General features: G+C 42.0%; 1 long non-coding RNA gene across 1 annotated transcript; it reads right to left on the bottom strand.

Annotated features, from left to right (window-relative positions):
* Positions 1-291: 291 nt before the first annotated feature.
* On the bottom strand, positions 292-13514 carry LOC123366410. Its single transcript, XR_006578064.1, has 3 exons — positions 13379-13514; positions 13098-13142; positions 292-396 (listed from the first exon to the last, which is right to left on the bottom strand). It is a non-coding gene; the product is annotated as an uncharacterized LOC123366410 (long non-coding RNA).
* Between the last annotated feature and the right edge of the window lie 715 nt (positions 13515-14229).

The following is a 14229-nucleotide window of genomic DNA, read 5'->3' as shown; positions in this document are numbered from 1 at the left end:
CACCCAGGTAACATCAAGGGCCAGGTTGTAGCGTCCATGCCGGTGAGCATTTACTCATGGGAACAGTCCCTTTGAAGCCAACTTTCCAGGTAAAATCTCCTCTAGCTGGCCCCAAATGAACTGAAGAAAGGAAATGGTGCTGCAAAAACTGTAATACTCAAGCTAGCCAGCTGATTTTAATGAGGCATTCAAAAAGTGCCAATGTTCAGTTCAGATAAGCATCCAAAACATAGGTGCTTATCTGTAATATTGGAACCTTGTGTCTGAGACATTCGCTGGAAGCTTCCCAAAAGCAGCCCTTTTTGTGAGGTTTTTCAGTCGTTCCTGCTGCCAGCTGGGTTGGGGTGGAATACAGCCTCTCGCGTGGTGCTCCAGCGCTTCTACTTCCAGAACTGGCTGAAACAAGGAAAACGGAAGTGGGTAAAATGAAATGAAACGGGGACAGAGAAAGCTAACCAGAACAAGTCACCGCTCTGTACGTAGAACCCTTCTCGTTTTTCAAATGTCGGGCCAAATCCTGCAGTTCAAGTGGATGTTTGAGAAGTTAAGTGGCTGCAGGACACAGAACTGACAATGGCCCTCCCTTCAGCAGTCCATCCGTATTCAGCAAAGCACTGAAGCACATGCTTCACTTTGAGCATGTGCATAAATTCCTTTGAAGTCCTTGGAACTCAAGCACTTGTTTAAAGTTAAGCATGTGCTTAAATGCTTTGCTGAATTGGGGCCTATGGGTGGGGATGAAGAGAACTGAACCAATCACATCTTAGATAGAAAGCTTGTCATGGATCATCTCTGTCTGTACAGTGCCTCGCACCCTGGGGTGCTGGACTCTAGGCTGTACTGAAATACAAATAATAAATAACACGCAGAAGAAGTCACTCTCGTGGCTGTCAGTCCTTAGTAGTTTGTTCAACATGGTTTTCTACAGAAGGGATTTGGAAGCATGTTCAACCTGTCAGTCTATTGCTGTGTAAACATTAGAAAGTTAAGCAAGTTCTCTTTCAAGTGAATCAGCATTTAGTTCACCAGCTAGCATGAGAAGAATTGTATTCACCTGTGCTAGCCACCTGAATTGGTAGGTCTTCCCATTCAAGTGCACATAAAAGATCAACCACTTTCCTTTATTATTTGTAATTAATTAATGCTAAATTAATCCCCCCCCCCAATTCTTTGTATAGAGTTTGTGAATCCTAGATCTAAGAAACAAGTTTTTGCTGGACATAGGCACATGTTGTACCGCAATCCTTATCTATGTGTGTCAGGGAGCAAATCTCCAATTGTAAGAAATTTGTGCAATAATGTAGTGAATGGCATGAGGTTACTGTAACAAGTTGCATTTCTTTTTACAAGCTACTTTTTACAAACTGCCATAGAAAATAAGGCAATGAGGAACAGAAAAGATCGTAACTTATTAATACACCTGTTTAATTAGGCTTGTAATTAAACAACATCATGGCAATGTACAGGCTCTGGAGTTACGGCTACACTGCAGTCATATAGACATACCTGAGCTAGCTTTGATCTAGCTAGCTTGAGTAATAATAGCAGCAAAGCTATGGCAGCATAGTCTAGCTGCTTGAATACATATCCAGGGTCCTGGGCAGGACCGTTCAGCCCATGCTGCCACTTGTGCTGCCGTGGCTTCACTGCTATTCTTATGTGAACTAGTTAGATAAAAGCTAGCTCCAGTCTCTCTCTACATGTGCTGCAGTCACACCTCTGGTTGCAGTATAGACATACCCTGGAGTGCAAGCAAGACACATTCATTTGAGAGGGTCAATGTGTAGTAGCATGAAGTGTCCTTAGCAGACTGGAGTATCCGGTCCAATGAGTTTTAAATGCAGTGCCTTGGAGTTCTGAGAACAGTATATTACCCTGCTCAAGTCCCCTTTATAAAAAATCGTTTAGATCAGATACTCTCAAATGTTTATATAGACGAATGCGTCTTTTAAAGTGTGGCTGTACTCTAAAGCCGGGCTGTAAAAATAGCATTATGGGGCTCCATGCTTATTGTCTCTCAATAATTTCCATCTCCGATGTGCTTGAGTCACAAGTAAAAAACTATTTTTTCTATCTGCCAGCCATGAGAACTCAACTTAGGCTTTTGCCTTTTCCCATATTAGCCCCCGTGATATCAGTACGGCAGGACACATTATGCTCTCAGGGACACCCAGGCACGTCTGTTCCCTTCCACTGCGTGTTCGCAAGTGTAACCAATTTGAACAGTTGAAATACTGTATTTTTAAAGCATTTGTGATTTAATTTCTGTAGTTAAAACTGTGGTTGTGGTACACAAAAATGGCACTGTCTCATACAACGGATCTTTTTCCTGTGCGTGTTATGAGTTACATTGCTTCATTCTACTGATTAAAGTGTTTTATTCCTGTTATCCTAAATCACTGAAAAAGTGTTCCACTGTTTAAAGAAATACATATACACACACTTACACTCACTTTTTAAGTGTCAAAATACATTGTATTGTGTACTAATTACCATAATACTTTGCACTTGCATAGCACCTTTCAACCAAGAATCTCAAAGCTTTTTCCAAAGAAGGGTAAAAACTATTATATTAATTTACACGCGGGGAAACTGAGGCACAGAGCTGTTTAGAGACTTAACCAAAGTCGCACAAGTACTGGCAGAGCAGGAGTCAACAGCAAGAGTTCTTCTGACTTGCACACTTGTGCTCTAGCAACCGTATGACACTCCCACCTGTTAGTAACTAAGAATGGGTGAACCTGTTGGAATAAATAGGAACAGGCCCAAATTTTTGCCTCAGGCTTGAACTGAACAGAAACGTTTTTGAGAAGCAAAAACCATCATTAAACTTTTTTTTTTCCTTTTATAAAATTTTCTCACGCTTCTGCACTTCCTGATTTAGGGTTGGACAGGAACCGGAATATAAATACTGAAATACCATGAGAAAGGTTATTCTTGTGGTATTTTCAACCAGACTGAAAGTGTGGTATCCTCATGAGAAAGCCTGGCCCAGCAAAATTTCCAAACCAGAGAGGGTCTCACAAATTCACATAAGCGCCATTCAGGCTGTTTGTGAACTGCTGACTCTTTGGACATTTATATCCACTCATATGTTTGAGAGAGGGAGAGAAATAGAGAATTGCTCTGCACATCAGATAACATGATCCTGGGACACTCCAGGTTTTTGTGCACCCCATAGTGCCTTGTTATATCTGGGGACAGGAGCTTTAAATATGCAGGGTGGGGCCATTGCTGACAGAAGAGTTCAGGCAGAGGAGCAAGCTAGAGGGAGAGACAGCGAGAGGACAGAAGGCTCTGGGAATCTGGGATAGTTATTTATGTGCTTGGTACCAGGCCTGAACAACTTTTTAATGGAAGAATGATACAGCTGGAGTAAATAAGTTTGTCTCTCACTCTTACTAACTAACCTCTCAGACTTTATTTATAGTGTGGGATTTTCATAATAAGTACTCTGCACTGGCCTAACTCTGCTCACACTAAAGTCAATGGGAGTTTTCCCATTGACTTCAGCGGACGGCATCACACCGCATCATGGTTAGAGCTGGCCAAAACAGGCAAGACAAATTGCAAACATTTTTGCAAACTGTTTTTCTATTTTTACTCAAAATATATTTTTGCTAGACATTTTTCTACCAGCACTGATAATGTTGCACTGCTGGGTGGCACAGGGCCTTTTTTATTGGAAGATCTGAAGCAAGTTCTAAGTTGTGGAGAGGGATGCCAAGGAAAAACAAGACTACTGAGCTCCCAACTGGGAGAGCAGGAGAAGTAAACAGGTTTTTTTCAGATGGTCTTACAGGCCAAGGTGTGTGATGAACAGTCCTGGCTCTTTAAAATCCTTCTGTCCCACAAAAAAGGGAGGGTCCTTTTTACAGGAACTCATTGTTATTCAAATGAATACACGTTGCAGGGCGGAAAGAATTTTATACAGTCCTAATTCTTTCTGTGGTGTCCAATCAAATGGATTAGTGGAATGAAATGTTATACTGGCAATAGATACATTTTAACATTTCTTTGGTATTGACTTCTCTCTATTGTATTCATTCCAACTAGAACGTCTTTATAGCCACATGACACCTAGTGATCTCACAGGGAATTGCAGTTCATCATTTTTTTCTAACGTACCTCTGTGTTTGACAGGTTATTGTGTACTAAAGTGGGTTGGAAATTTTCAGACAAACTGTTTTTTTGCCGATTTGTTGAAACTGAAACTATTTATAAAGCAGATTTGGCTTAGACAAATCTCCTGAGTTGGAAAATGTCTAGGAAAAAAAGTCTGGAGATTATGAAAACATTCCATTTCAACATTTTCAAACCGGAAAGATTTGAATATTCAAGTTAAAATGATTTTTCATTTGGAAATTTTAGGAACTTTAGACTAAAAAAAGGATAAAAAGGTCAAATTCGAAACAAAATGTTTCAAAATGATCAAAAAGAAACATTTTCATTTACCTAAAGTGATTTCTTTTTCATTTTGTTTCAGACATGCTCCTCCCAAAATATCTGCCCAAGACGACTCATTTCCACACTGTTAGCATCACTGTTTTGCAAACAATCATGCCCCACATGATTGTAAGCAGAATTGTAATGTTACCCCTCTGTATTTTTGTTACATTTGCTCATAAAAGAGGCCTTTATTAATGGTGCAGGATGAAAAATGGTAGCATTACAAAAGGCTGCAACTCCAGGAAGCCTGATTTCCGGAATGGAGTTATGTCCCTGGGATCCAGGCCAGTGGAAATTACAGTGAATTGAGGAGATTAAAAATGCTGTGACTCCAGCACAAGGACTTGTATATCAGCTTGACACTCCCCACTAATAAATCCACAGAACTGCCATGGCTGTTGCTAATGACACTTGCTTTTGGATTCAATCTTTACCTAGGAAAGGGCGGAGGAGGAGCTGTTGTTAGGCATTCCAAGCCAATTGGGCCGTTAAGATTCTTCCATTTAAACAAAACTGTCAAATGCAGCTAAAAAACGTCCTATCTGGTTATATAACCGTAGCCATTTACCCGTCTGCTTCAAGTAGCCACCTTCATGATCATGCTATGACTGGAGAGAAATTCTTGTATTCAACTGACAAAGGAGAAGAAGGGGACAAACCATTACCATCCACTCCCATGCCCATCATCCCAGAAACTAAAAGACTCTGAATCAATGATGGCTCACACTAGGCCAGGGGTTGGCAACCTTTGAGAAGTGGTGTGCCGAGTCTTCATTTATTCACTCTAATTTAAGGTTTTGCGTGCCAGTTATACATGTTAACGTTTTTAGAAGGTCTCTTTCTATAAGTCTATAATATATAACTAAACTATTGTTGTATGTAAAGTAAATAAGGTTTTAAAAATGTTTAAGAAGCTTCATTTAAAATTAAATTAAAATGCAGAGCCCCCAGGACCGGTGGCCAGGACTGAGGCAGTGAGAGTGCCACTGAAAATCAGCTCGCGTGCCGCCTTTGGCACGTGTGCCATAGGTTGCCTACCCCTGCACTAGGCCATCAAAATTGATTTATCAGGCCCACTCAGCCAATAGGAAGCAATCGTAGTTCAGAGTCAGAGACACAATATTAGTAAAGTCTAGACAAGAGGAAAGATCATGGGAGAAGAACAGCAACATGAAAGTGACATGGTTTGGATGGTATAGGAGTGCACTTGGCAGATCAGGATTTTATTCAGACTGTAAGTTCTTTGGGGGCAGAGACCGTGTCGCATTTAGTAATAATATCTAATAATGCTTCAGGTATGGTCACTCCTTGAACAGAGTCTTCCTCTGTATCTCTCTGGTCTCAGTGGTAGTGCTTACTTCACCAGATTAGGTGGCACCTTTACACATTTCTGACCCACACATTACTGATGGTCAAATTCTGATACTCTTGTCTCCCGGTGTGTAGGACCTTACCATGGCCATAGTTCCATAGGAGAAGATGGGACTACTCCTGAAACATTGGGAAAATCTGACCCCTATCTTTTACTATTGTGGTGCCAGATGGAAAACCCCTTCCTCACTCTGAATAATATCTTCTTCCAGGAACAGGCCTTTGAGACCAATGGCACTAGTCCTGGAGGGTTAGATTAGGACTCAGATTACATGCCCATGCTAGGGAAAAAGAGGGGGCAAGAATTCTCCTTGCTCGCTACATGGACTGCATCAATCTTAGGAGCAGACTCGTAGACAATTACTTCTTCTCCTCTTGGAGAAAGTGGGTGGGGAGTGGACAGGGATGGGCAGCAAATAGGCAGAGCCTTGGCTCCACCGCCTTCTCACTGACTAAGAATAGCTGAGCTAGCACTGGGTGAGGAGTAATGTATTGTTGGTATAGTCCAGAAGTAAGTTATCGCCCTGCTGGTACAAGGAAGACTCAGGGAAGAAACTGTAAATCAGGTGCGTCAAAATACTGCCTGGGGCTGCTCCTGGTTGGTGCAGTTGATGCACCACCCCTTGCTCAGGGCTGTACCTAAAGTCACGGTCAAACCCTGAGCAAGATGCTATTCAGTCTGAGTAAAGTATCTGGTCCTTTCCACATCTTTTGCAGGTAATATTCCCCCTCGCCCCACAAAAAAAGACCAGATCTTGATGTTTAGGGCCAGATTGTCAGCTAAATTGACATAGATCCATTGACTTCAATGGAGATGCACTGATTTGCACTGGCTGAGGATCTTGCCCCATTGGCCTTCGGAGGATACATCAGTATACGTTAAATTAATGCTGGCAATCCTAGAGCTCCACGATACTGCTGTTCTGTTTTCTGTCTCCCTCCCCCATCTCCCCCGATAAAAAAATCATAACTTTTCTTTGCTCCCTTGTTTTAAGCCTGATCTCATCAATGACCCTCTGAGGCCAATGAAAGAGTCGGCTGAAAAGATACTTCAATTTCCTGAAAGGTCAAGTAGCCATGGACCCCCTCATCCTCTAATAGATTGAAATAGAGGATGGAGGAACAGTAGGTTTTGACCTTTTCCTTAACTTCACAGGTCAGGGGATTTGAAACAATTTTTATTTTCTTTTAAGTAATAAAAAGCAGCCTTTAAAATAAAACAAGGAGGTCCTGGGAACCTGAAAAATTGTTTAAGAAGTGGATTGACTGTCCCTGAAAATTCAAGCAAACTGTAGGACAGCTCACAGCTGCAAAGCTTTTGTGAGATGAGACTAGAATGATTTTTCAGGGGAAGGGGAGGAGAAGGAAGGAAGGAAAACCAGCCATCTTAGATCATTGAGATCTAGCCTGTGATTTAAAACTGTCCTTATCCCAGGTTGACACTTCCCATGACGGTTTTGTCCCAGAGCTCAAAGGGAACCTCATGCTGCTATCACTTGCTGATGGAAAACAGGAATATTTAACTGGCAATGATAACAAATAGAGATTTCATTTTAGAGAGGGGGTCTCTGGGATGTCGCCATTCTTTCTGAAGCTACCTTCCTTATTGACTCAGCTCACTGAAACATCCTCAGCACAGTGGGGCTTAGAGAGGAAAATATCTGAGAAAATTCAGACTGGCTGGAAAGTAAAAAAAACCCAAAAAAACCCAGACAAGAAATTAAATATATTGCTGTATACATGAAATAATCATATCTGGTTATCTGTGCACATTATAAATATATAGAATATGTTGTTACTTATTCTTTATTGAGTACCAACTGGGTTCTCTGAGCTATACCAAAGAAGACGTGGTCTCTACACCCAAGAGTTTACATTTTGAAATAGATACATACTAGGTCATTTTTTCTTTCAGTTACATGTGCATAGCACTAATGATGTCAAAGGGCAGAGCCCTGTGTGGATACAAAATTTGTATCCATATCCGATCTGTGATCCGCAAACATGGTCCGAGGATATCTGCAGATTTGCAGGGTTCTATCAATGGGGCTGCCGAATGCATGTAAATGACAGTAAAATTTGGCCTCTCTATATTAGTATGTGACATCTCACACATATATACACCATATATGTGAAAGTGATATCCTTGTGCTGCTTGCATCTATAATGCACCTTTGACCACCCTTAGCTGCACTCTACTTGCTTAACCATTTCTAAAGGGACTGCTTTGAACAGTCCAAAACTCTGCTCATCTTCAAACAGCTGCCATTATTATTATTATTTTCTTTTTGTAAATCAGCCTGTCAGAGGAAATGTTTCCTTCTTTCTTCCCAAGCATGGAATTTCTCCAGCCAGGGTTGTCAGAGGGGCAGTATTCAGCCGTTGAACCGGGACAGGTTTAAGGTCTGAAACCTTCGCAGCTTTTCAGTAATGCAGCCATGCCAAATCCATGCCAATAAAACCCTTCTGCCCCATTATGGTGTATTCTACATATGCTACAGATTTGACAGAAAAACTAATTTAGGGATGTTTTTAGAGAGGTTTTTAAAAAACATTTGGAGTCTATTTTTCATACCCTTCTGACTGTGAAGCCAGGTGCTTTAGGGTATGTCCACACTGCAATTAAACACCTGCAGTTGGCCTGTGTCAGCTCATGGGGCTTGGGCTGCGGGGCTGTAAAATTGCAGTGTAAATGTTTGGGCTCAGGCTGAAGCCTGGGCTTGTGGCTCTTCCCCCCTTGTAGAAACGAGACCAAATGTCTAAACTGCAATTTTTCAGCCCAGTAGCCCAAGCCTGAGTCAGCTGACACGGGCCACCTGTGGGTGTTTAATTGCAGTGTAGACATACCCACAGTTACCACAAGTCTAATTGTATAGGGCTCAGGGGAAGCCATATAAGCTCTATAAATGATCTAAAATAACTTTTCTGTACCTGAAATGTCATGATTTTAAAGTCTGTTATCTTAGGATCATTAGACACCCTTCCGTCTTAAGAAACCATCACAAAGTATCCTCAAATGCACTGAGTACAAACCTGCTCCTTTATTAGAAAACCACCTCAGCGAGGCAACTGCTTTTTCTCCTTCCCTAGGTCACTTGAGAATGGTTTTATTCTGTTTGTTTATAAACACTAGAGGAATGGATGCTTGTTCTACTGGTATCCTGTGGCCTTTATTAACATTTGAGGAAGGTTGTCCATAGAGATGAAGAAAACCAGTTTGGAAAATGTTCAGGTGCTATCGTTTCATCTACAGACTTCAGGGTAGGACAAATTTTTTATACTCAAAGCCCTACATTGTGTTAGCAACAATCATGTTCTATGATATCAGTTCCTGAAAGCACTCTTGCCCAATGCTGCAGTTTGGGGGATTGACCTCCTAGCATTGGCCAGTATTGATTAGTTAGTAATGCAATGTCATTCTCCCAAGAGCACTGCTGTTTTAGAAGTGATACTTCTGGGTGTTTTGTAAACACATAATACCCCTAATCTTGGTGTTTCATTGGCTTCTAGTTGAATCCTATATTTGGTTGAGAGACACCTTGCACACGGATCAGAAGGTTAAGTAACTCAATTCCGGCTAAGTCTAATGATCCCAGTATTGCCAACCCCAATCAGTCAAAAATCCTGAGTCAGGTCTCAAAAATCAAGAGATAGGCTTAAAAATGATGAGATCTTTAAAAAATAACAACTTTTTCTTTGCTTTGGGTTTTGAATCTGTAGGGTGCCCTCAGTTCATGTCTCCAAGCTTTTCTCCACAATCCCGAGGGCTAGAAACTTACTTTTTAAAAAAATGCATGCAGATATTCTCTACTAATCACGTGACTCTAGGGGCTGTGGTATCAAGAAATGCTCCAAATGTTTCAAGACTTATGATTAAATCGCAAAATTTGGCAGCACTGTGGTCCCCAATTTGGGACATAATGAGAAAAGAAACTGAATACTGTTGAAAAGGGAAGAGAAATAAACAGAAGAATGTGGTGTTAAACTTCATTTGGTTTTTAGATTTGATGCATTTTTCTTTTTAACATCTTTTTAAAGACTTTATTATTGCTTTAATTTCCTTTAATGTGTTCTACTAGTGATGTCGCATTTTGACCATAATCTTTTAGTCAGGCATGAACCAGAATCTCTGTGGGTTCCCATCCCCAGCAGTCTTCAAGACTAAATAGTTCAATTCTCTCCCCTCATCTGCTGCTAAAGAAAAAGAAAAGAAAAGAAAAAAGTAGGAAATTTGGATCCTTCTAACTCTGGCTTGAAAACCTTGCCTTGGGTGATGATGAGTGACTGTATCATTCCAGATGACATTTTAGTTTAGAATAGTTAGAGTTAAAACCTACTCTGCAGTACACTGTAATTAGCAATATCATCTATTCTAATTCTAGGGGAATGGAAGGGTTGGATTAATGATTTGGGAGTATGTATTAGAAGTGCAGATTTAAAGCAAAACCTCCAGTTTTACCATGCAAAGATTATTGGATGTGTTTTAAATAGCTAGAAGCCACAGTGCACAAAAGGTAAGCAGCTCTCCTGGTAGTTCTGGAGGAATTCACGAAAGGAATTCAGCTCACGTTTCTTCTAAAATGCCTTCAGAACAGACAGCCAAATCCTGCTCTTGTTTTCATTGGAACAACTGAGAGCCAAGGCCCCGATCCTGAGCTCTCTATGGGCAGCCTCCTGGACTAGTACAGAAGTCAATGGGGCTTGATGCAGGTGCAGAGGACTGCCTACATGGAACTCACAACTGCATCAGGTCCAACTTTGTCCCAGAGTTTCCAACCTGTTCTAAGGTTTATTTATGTCTGTGGTAGTGGGTCAAACAGCTGCTAGGAGCCAGATTCTCATCTAGCTTTAACAGTAACTCCATTTTTGTGGGTGGAAAATTGCAGGAACAAACAATTGTGCATCCACATTTATTTGAGCCCACAATTAAGGTCTTTTAGGCACCTAAATCCTCAGTTAAATGTGCAACCAAGCTCATAAACACACATAAATACGGGCATAAAATTACACTGGCAGTTGTTTGCTCTGATCAAAAGTAAAGCCAGTTTATGAAAATCATCCCTAAATATTTTGCTGCTCTTAATATTTTGTTCACTAAGGGCTTATCTACATGGTTCCTTAGTCTGCACTAGCAGGGGTGTAAATTCTTATGCACTCTAGTGTGTTGTGCACTAATTGGCCTGTGTGGACCTGCTGGCACTCAGTAAAAGTTCCACGGTGTGCATTAATCTAGTCCCATTTCAAACAGTTCTACATTAACGTGCACAGAACTTGTAGTATGTGCCAGACGGGTCCACATACGTGGGCCAGTTAGAGCATGACATGCTAGGGCACATTAGAATTTACACTCCTCCAGTGCATACTAAGGCATCATGTAGACAAGCCTTTGATGGTCTGGACTGTTCTGAGGGTGTTGGGGAGCTCAGTTCACTAGCACTTGCAAAATCCTTTGAAATTCCTAGATGGAAGATGCCATATATACATGCAACATATATTTTAAATGGGCCATATCACACCATTGGTCTGCAAGCAGAACTTCCACCAAAGACAGGGGAGAGCTTCTTCACACAAAAATGATAACAGCCAGGGCTATTATAAAACAGAAGACCTTTAGGCCCTGTTTAGTTCAGAGGCACAGAGTACTATAAACAGTAAGGGCCTGATTCTGACCCTCTGCCAGTGTTCTGCAGCCTGGATGGGCTCCATGCTCATGGAACAATAATCACAGCCCGAAATGGCAGGCTTGCCTGGGTTGTGATGGCAACGTCTAAGACCCAGTAGCAACTCTATAGAGGGGTAGCCAGTGAAAAATGAGCCACCGCAGTCTGGCCTCAAATAGCCAAGGCTGACAAGGGATGGGAGGGGAAATATAGGCACAGAAAGGTGAAGTGACTTTCCTGAGGCCACACAACAAAGCCAGGAGCAGAATCAAGTCTCCCGGCTTCCTGCCCAGTGCCTTATCCCAAAGCCCCAAACACCTCCATTTTCTATTGTACTCAGTGAAAGAGAATCCCATGGCAGTGATTAACACTAACTGCTGTATAAATCACCAGGCACAGGTGGCCCTGGCTAAAACAAGCTAGCCCCTCTTGCCCTCCCACCCCACTGGCCAGGAGATCCGTTAACATTTCACAGGCGCTGTCCTTGTATTGCTTGACATTCCCTGTCATCCCTCCTCAAACTGGTATTTTGCTTTCTCAGCATCTTTCCCTCAATTCATACCCATCCTGCTCACATATGCACACGATGCATTGCAAAGAAATTCAAAACTAAAATGCAATACATGAATTAAATGAATTATCCAGTTAATTGTAACTTCATCACATCTGCTATTGTTTCTCAGGCTCTTCAAAAAAATTTAAAACACATTTAAAAAAAAAAAAAGGCAAAACAAAATACAATACAAAATCCCTCTGCCAGGGCAAACATGCAGCATGTTATGAACAAGCAAGACATCTGGTTAAAGTAAACTGTGGGGGGAGGAGAACTTGAGACACTGAACACAATAACAAGAGCAAGGGAGAATAATGACAAGGAGAAATCCCAAAGAATTCCACTCCCACTCTGGGCCAAAGGCAGGGCCCTTATGGTGGTTCAGGGATCTTTCATTAAAGCGGGGAAGGAGTTAACTGATCTGAAAGTTAAAAAAAAAAAATCAACCCCAAATCTCGTTTGCAATCAGAGGTGGTCAGGGTGGGGGTGGGGAGAATTAAATCTAAGACTAAACATTTTTCATGGCAACCGAAGGACAGCAATTAAGAGATAAATTAATGCTCTGGCAACACTTCCTGTTTTGAAGGATGCAGCAGTGGGTAACGAAGGGCTGTGTTTGCAGTGTCTTTTGCAGAGCAGAGCTCCCTGCTCAGACTCCGCTGCAACAAATTGGCTCTCCAGTTCCTGCAGGAAATGGATTTAAAAAATCTTTGGCAACCTTTGTGCCCCCTTTCTCCCCAGGGCTGTTGTCAATTGTTTGATCTCTCTCTCTCTCTCCCACCTCCCAACTCTTCCCATTCCCCTCCCTTCAAGGCTGAAATCTATTTTCAGTACTCTGCACTTGAAAGGCGTTGAAAGTTTTGTTTTCAGCAAAATATTTCCTTGGGAGCTCCCGCCCTCTTCCCTGCCCTGCTCCACGGATTTGCAGGTTACATTTAATCCCTTAAAATGAGTCAGACATATCCATTAAGAATATGCAAACATCACATGGGGCCAGATTGTGGCTAGGCCACTCATGAGGACAGTCAGGAGATGTTGCTTCCAAGACCCGTGCCTCAATTTACCTGTGAGTAAAATGGAGTCAGCAACATTTTCCTTTGTAACGTGCTCTGAAATGAAAAGGGTAAAGTAGTATTAGTACTTTTATTTATCTCCTTGCCCCCTGCCCTAAATAGTTGGTGCCTCAAACTGCCAAAAGTAAGTAGGTTTGGCCAGCACTCCCTGCCCCAAACAGCTTCCATTGAGTGTGGTGGGTTTACTGAACTTCCCTTCCCCTGAAAGGAAATGTCCCAGCTCCATTTTAGTTTTGATTTCAATAAATATGAAGATTTAGAAATAATGGAACCTGGAAATAGCTCAGTCAGTGCTTCTCTCTCCTGATTTAGCTGCTGCTGCAGCAGAGGTGTAACCATGGGAAAGGGCTGGACTGCCAGTGGTGCCCCCCCATTACTCAGGAACACAAACCAATTTCCTTAGAATCTGTGCCCATTTCCTCTTTGAATAAGCTGCGAACAAGGGTTTCCTCACTGCTTCGGTATCCCACCCATATCCTCCTGAGCCCTGCCTTCCAGTCTTAAACTGAGCATTAACTCTTCAGGGACAGGCTGGGCCAGAAGGTTTCCCCTTGCTCAGCTGGGAAGGTCTAGTCAGGTTAGCTTTGGCTGTGCCAGAACAGAAGGGGAACCTTAACCTGGATGAAAAAACAATCTTGGAGGGGCAAGAAGACAGAGCTCATTTTTTATTTCTCTATTTTTTGAACCACAGGGTCTGTTGCACATAGAGCGTCCAAACTATTAGCTGGAGTGTGTGGAGAGAGAGGTTCTTACGCTCAGCAATGCTGCTTCTTAAGCTTTCCAGTGAACAGATTTATACAGAGATCCCGCTCAAGGGATCAAAGCCCCTCCATTGTATGAACTGTATTCACATCAGAGTAGACACCGTTCTTGTATATGGGATCTGTTCATTCACACACTGTGTATGAAAGTTTGCTGTAGCTGCAGTTGTTGTTTTACCTTAATGCTACCAAAATGTTTCATAAGCCACAGGCTATGGGCCAAGTCCTAGCCCCTGCAGTGGATACGCTGTGCTACTCTGGCAGCATGATGCAGCTGGAAAGCTGGCTTTCCCTGCTACCTGAGGATTCCCCTGGCATGGGAGATCTTTAGGAGGCATAAGACTGGTGTCAGGGAAGTCTAA

Source organism: Mauremys mutica, chromosome 3, assembly GCF_020497125.1.
Source record: "Mauremys mutica isolate MM-2020 ecotype Southern chromosome 3, ASM2049712v1, whole genome shotgun sequence".
Taxonomy (NCBI): domain Eukaryota; kingdom Metazoa; phylum Chordata; order Testudines; family Geoemydidae; genus Mauremys; species Mauremys mutica.
This window is presented reverse-complemented; position numbering and strand designations above follow the sequence as displayed.